The sequence below is a fragment of the Calidris pugnax genome, unplaced genomic scaffold, assembly GCF_001431845.1.
Source record: "Calidris pugnax isolate Ruff unplaced genomic scaffold, ASM143184v1 scaffold347, whole genome shotgun sequence".
Taxonomy (NCBI): domain Eukaryota; kingdom Metazoa; phylum Chordata; class Aves; order Charadriiformes; family Scolopacidae; genus Calidris; species Calidris pugnax.
In genome coordinates, this window is record NW_015091298.1 from 563,337 (window position 1) to 569,524 (window position 6,188).

Sequence of the window (6,188 nt, forward strand, 5' to 3'; positions counted from 1 at the left end):
TCTGGGGCCACCACCAGCAGAAGGACATGGAGCTGTTGGAGCGGGGCCAGAGGAGGCCCCGGAGATGCTGGGAGGGGGGGCTGAGAGAGTTGGGGGGTTCAGCCTGGAGAAGAGAAGGCTCCAGGGAGACCTTCCAGCCCCTTCCAGTCCCTCAAGGGGCTCCAGGAAAGCTGGGAGGGACTCTGGATGAGGGAGGGAGCCCGAGGAGGAGGGGGAAGGGTTTGACCCTGAAAGAGGGGAGATGGAGCTGAGCTGTGGGGAAGAACTTGTTTGGTGGGAGGGTGGGGAGAGCCTGGCCCAGGTTGGCCAGAGAAGCTGTGGCTGCCCCATCCCTGGAGGGGTTCAAGGGCAGGTTGGAGGGGGCTTGGAGCAACCTGGTGTGGTGGGAGGTGTCCCTGCCCAGGGCAGGGGGTGGCACTGGGTGGGCTTTAAGGTCCCTTCCAACCCCAACCATTCTATGGTTGTATTAGGGCTGGATAGGGATCCCTGACACAAAGGCAAGACAGCTCTGCTGTATTTCCAATCACAGCTCTCTGTAAAACAGAGCAGGGATCGGGAACGCCGTCAGACAGACCCGGGATGGAAACCAGCAGGGCTGGAAGAGAGAGCACAGGGGGACACGTCCCTCCCAGGCACCAAGAGCTCTGCCTCACACAAAGAGGAGAAAACAAGTAGAGATACCTCACAACATCCCTCCATCACAGCTGGGTGACAGAAAACATCTGGCACCGTCCCTGGGGAGAGCAAATCCTCTAGATGACAGCACATCTATTTATACAAGCAACGTTTCCACCCTATTTTCTAACTTTGGGGATCAATGTCCTGAACCAGGTTGGCAGACACCCAGTAGGACGTCCCCGTGACTCCACCAGCAAGGTGACAGGGGGCTGGCATTTTAAAGAAGCAGGTGAAAAAAAAAATCTCTGCTGGCTTAAAAATAAAAATTAAAAAACCAACAAAAAGGCCCAAGGTGCCTGATTTCACACATCGTTGTGAATATCTGCTGTTTGCCCAGGCAATGGGTGGCCGTGGGTGACAGGAGTTTGGAGCTGGGACCAGCAGGCACAGGTGGCACGGTGTGTACCTACCCAGGATATGATGAACTGGCGGGCATACTGGTTGTTGGAGTAAATCCTCTCGCGCAGCAGCGGGATGAAGCCCACCAAGTCAAACTGGTTGCTCTCCGTCACGATGTCCTGCGGAGCCCAAAGCAGAGGGCGTTAGGAGGGACGGCCACCACCCCCCGGCCACCCTCATCCGGCCTTTTTTGGTTTTTTGGAAGGCACATGACAGGAAAAAGCTGAGAAGCCGTTGATGCGTGGGGTCAGGAGACCCGGGGAAAAGGAATCATGCGGTTTATTGAGGCGATGAGCGAGTAATTCCCCTCGGGGAGAGATGAACGTGGAGCAGGACGTGGGGCTCCCGCCTGCTGTGAGCCAGCCTGGCTGAACAGGAGGGTGGGAGCATCCCCCTGTCACGCTTCGATGGTGCGTTGCACACCCGAGCGAGCGCCTTTGATGTGACCACACGCCTCAGGGGGTGGCAGAGGCTTTCCTTTACGAGCTCCTCCAACACGTCTCCCAGCAGGAAGGTTTGCAGCAGGAGATGTGGAGACTGAGTTAACTGCCCGGGGGGAAGCACTGCTGAGGAGAAAGATCTGGAGGTCCTGGTGGAGAGTAAACTCTCCATGAGCCAGCAATGGGCCCTGGTGGCCAAGAGGCCAATGGGATCCTGGGCTGCAGAGGGAAGAGTGTGGCCAGGAGGTGGAGGGGGGTCATTCTCCCCCTCTGCTCTGCACTGGGGAGGCCACAACTGGAATCCTGCCTCCAGTTCTGGGCTCCCCAGTTCAAGAGGGACAGGGAACTGCTGGAGAGAGTCCAGCGTAGGGCAACAGAGATGATGGAGGGATTGGAGCATCTCCCTGGTGAGGAAAGGCTGAGAGAGCTGGGGCTCCTGAGCCCAACGTGGAGCAGGACATGAGGAGGGAGGCTCCTGCCTGCTGTGAGCCAGCCTGGCTGAACAGGAGGGTGGGAGCATCCCCCTGTCACGCTTCGATGGTGCGTTGCACACCCGAGTGAGCGCCTTTGATGTGACCACACGCCTCAGGGGGTGGCAGAGGCTTTCCTTTACGAGCTCCTCCAACACGTCTCCCAGCAGGAAGGTTTGCAGCAGGAGATGTGGAGACTGAGTTAACTGCCCGGGGGGAAGCACTGCTGAGGAGAAAGATCTGGAGGTCCTGGTAACTCTGACAATTCCATGATTCAGTGACCTGCAGGGAGGGAGCCACTCACCTCCTGAGCAGCAGAAAAGGAACTGGGAGGGTAAAAACCCATCAGGAGGCAAAACAGGAAGGGCAGCCGAGCTCCCCACCTCGAACCTCACATGGGCAAGGGAGGAAAAACAGCCTTTCTCCTGCTTGGGATGGGGCTGCGACCCTGCTCGGAATGAAACCTCGCTTCCCCAGGCCCCCAGCTCCCAAGAGCTGAATGTAAAGGGGGCTCTGTGATAACCTCCCTCAGCCCAGGGCTGCCTGGGGTCACCACCAGCCTCTCCATCCAAGAGGCTACGGCTGGTGAAAGAAATGCTTCGACAGGAACCACAGGGCTGGAGCTGGGGTGGTTTTAGGAGCTGCAGCCTCGGGGACCAACACATCCCCACAGGCAGGACACGTCTGCAGGGTGCACCAAGGATTCTCTGCCAGAGTGGAGGGAAAAAAAAATACATATATATAAAAAAAATACCTTGAGAAGCCGATCAAGGAGCTCAGAACCGCTTTTGACGTTGGGGTCGGGATCAGCAGCCAGCTGTGAAGGACAGAAACAAGAGCCATTGAAGCAAGAGGGTCCCAGGTCTGCTCCCTGCTCTGCTGCAGAGCTCCCAGCAGGATCCCGGGACCGACGCTCTCCTTTGGCATCGACAGGGACAGACACAGAGACATCCCCTTTATCTCCAACTCCTCCACGGGCTCCAACAAATCCTCCCGGGGAGACTTCCTAAGGGGAATATCAAGCATCCATCGCCTCCCCCAGCCATGCAGGTTTTGATGGGCCAGCACCCACGCTCCCAAGGGGTAAAGAAATACAAGTTGCCAGGGAAAACAGAATACAAGTTGCCAGGGAAAATAGAATACAAGTTGCCAGGGAAAATAGAATACAAGTTGCCAGGGAAAAGCTGGGAAGACAGGCGTGGGTAGACATGATTTTGACCCTCCAGGGCCCATCAAAGCCATGGTGCTGCAGAGCCACCCTGCCTGCCACCTCATTTCCCAATACCACACAACAAGGAGCAGTAAAACACATCCTGGGGGGTGAGGATGAAGAACAAGGTATCTTCCAGTGAACTCCCAGCACCCACAACATCAGCGGCTGCCGTGCTGCTGCAGAATCCCCTCTCCTTCTCAGACCTCCCCGGGTCAGAGCAAACCAGTTTTAACTGGAGAGAAGACCGTGGGCAACTTGGTTGGTTTGACCCAGAGAAGAAGAGGACTAGGGAACAAAGCCTTAGCTCTCCAGCGTGGGCAAGAAAAGCCACATGGGGGTTAAGAGGACGCTTCTCACCTTGCTGAGGCCATCGAAGAGGACGTTGAAGTGGGGGAGGACGGAGCCCCTGGCCACCTTGACGATGTTATAGAGAGCCTCGCAAGCGTAGTACCGCAGCCGACTGTCAGCGTCGTTGAAACACGTCAGCACGGGCTCGATCAGCTCCTTCAGGTAGAGCCCAGAGTCCTGGGGGATGGGGGAAGAGTGGTTAGTTGAGGACCACGCCACAGGGAGAGGGGAAGGGACGGTGCTGACCAAGAACATACGGCAAAAATTCAGGCCCAGGATGGCTTAGTGCACCTATGCTGGATACGATTTATTAATAAACTTTGAATTTTATTCTTGAAATCACAGAATCACAGAATCTTAGTGGTTGGAAGGGACCTCTGAGATCATCGAGTCCAACCACAAAAAAAAAAACAACAAAAAAACCCAACAAAAAACCAAACAAATACAAAACACACCACACCAAACGCCCACCAAAAACACCGCACCCACCAACTAAACCTTATCTAATCTAAATCTCCCCTGCCCCAACTTCAGACCATTTCCTCTGGTCTTGTCGTTCGTCCTTTGGGAGAAGAGGCCAACACCTGCCTCTCTCCACCCTCCTTTCAGGGAGTTGTAGAGGGCAATGAGGTCTCCCCTCAGCCTCTTCTTCTCCAAACTCAACATGCCCAGGAAATGATGGGATTTCATTATTTGGGTACAGCGAGAATCACCTGAGCAAGCTGAGAAATTGTTTCAAGGGAACCTTGAAGCAATCGCTGCAGCTGGACTCGGCTGGATTTGATTCCCAGACACATGCATGAAGTCTGGGCAGTTACTTGAGTGCTCAAGCGCCTTTCAAAGCAAGAGGGGTTTCCTCCTGCTGCCTCACACTCATCTCTGTTGGAAACCGGCCCACAAAGAAATCTGTCCCTGCCTCCCTCTGCCCTGAAGGCAGAAGATGGGATGGATTCCCACCAAAGCCAGTGGTCATCAGCACTTGCAACAGTCAGCCGTCAGCCAGCATTTATCCAACTCCACCAGTTGGTTTTAGCATAAACCCACCAAGTTGGCCAGGAAGAACATCCCAGACAGTGACTGACCAACCTCACCTACACCTTCCATTGAGAAAGGAAGCCACTGGTCTGTTGGGCTACTCCTTGTAACATCAGGAGCTGGTGAGAGAGGCTTCACAAAAAGACACAACAACCAGCACTCCCCAAAGCATCTTTCTGCCCTGTTGTCTCCAGAAACACCAACTCAACTGTGGTCATCAATTAGAGTTAGAAAAGACCCTAAAGCTCACCTAGTCCCACCCCCCTGCCCTGGGCAGGGACACCTCCCACCACACCAGGTTGCTCCAAGCCCCCTCCAACCTGCCCTTGAACCCCTCCAGGGATGGGGCAGCCACAGCTTCTCTGGCCAACCTGGGCCAGGCTCTCACCACCCTCCCACCAAACAAGTTCTTCCCCACATCTCAGCTCCAGCTCCCCTCTTTCAGGGTCAAACCCTTCCCCCTCCTCCTAGGGCTCCCCTCCCTGATCCAGAGTCCCTCCCCAGCTTTCCTGGAGCCCCTTGAGGGACTGGAAGGGGCTGGAAGGTCTCCCTGGAGCCTTCTCTTCTCCAGGCTGAACCTCCCAACTCTCTCAGCCCCCCCTCCCAGCAGAGGGGCTCCAGCCCTCCCAGCATCTCCGGGGCCTCCTCTGGCCCCGCTCCAACAGCTCCATGTCCTTCTGCTGTTGGTGGCCCCAGAGCTGGAGGCAGCACTGGGGGGTGTGTCTCTCCAGAACCGAGCAGAGGGGCACCTTCACCCCATGTAGAAGGAGCTACAGCAGCTGGTGCAGTTAAGCTGGACACATCTGCAGGGCTCAGATTCCCAGGTCAGATTCATTTTACGTGCTGAAGTTTGGCCTCATGCATCGTGGAGGACCCACAGGAGGCTGACCCTCGCTCTGCCCACAAGCAAATAGAGTCATTAACGAGGCCACCCCCAGCCCAAAAGAGTTTTGCAGGAGTCTCAGACCAACCCAGAGGAGAAGACAGGAGGCTGGCTTGTTTTGAAGTGAAAAAAAACCCCTACTTTGGGGAAAGAGGCTCGCGTTTCTTGAGCATCAAAGAAAGGAGAAGAAAGTCAACAATGGGTGGACTAGCAGAGATCAACTCCAAGTTTTATCACGGGCCCCTCAAGGCCACCAAACCCAACTCCTCCACCCCCAGAGCCAGCTGCACGGGCAGCTCTGGCAGGACAGAGTGACTGTCCCTGCGCTGTGCAGGATCCCAGGAAGGAGGGTTTTGAGAAGTGACTCTGTGCTTTAGCAAGAGGACGAAGGCAGGAGCGCTGCCTTCCATGGGATTGGAAGGGACCTCTGGAGATCATCCAGTCCAATCCCCTGCCAAAGCAGGGCCACCCAGAGCAGGTCCCACAGGAACATGTCCAGGTGGGTTTGAATGTCTCCAGAGAAGGAGACTCCACCACCTCCCTGGGCAGCCTCGCAAAGGCAGGAGCGCTGCTCACAGAATCCCATGGGATTGGAAGGGACCTCTGGAGATCATCTCCTCCAACCCCCTGCCAAAGCAGGGCCACCCAGAGCAGGTCCCACAGGAACATGTCCAGGTGGGTTTGAATGTCTCCAGAGAAGGAGACTCCACCACCTCCCTGGG

At 55.9% G+C, this 6,188-nt stretch overlaps 1 protein-coding gene across 1 annotated transcript in view; it reads right to left on the reverse strand.

Annotated features, from left to right (window-relative positions):
* Positions 1-6,188, reverse strand: part of LOC106899085 (protein VAC14 homolog) — a 52,004-nt gene that overhangs the window by 43,602 nt on the left and 2,214 nt on the right. Inside the window, exons 2-4 of the mRNA XM_014960751.1 lie at positions 3,558-3,725; positions 2,742-2,804; positions 1,089-1,196 (exon numbers count right to left, since the gene is read on the reverse strand). The gene's annotated coding sequence lies outside the window, so the exon portion shown is untranslated. The remainder of the gene's footprint in view (positions 1-1,088; positions 1,197-2,741; positions 2,805-3,557; positions 3,726-6,188) is intronic.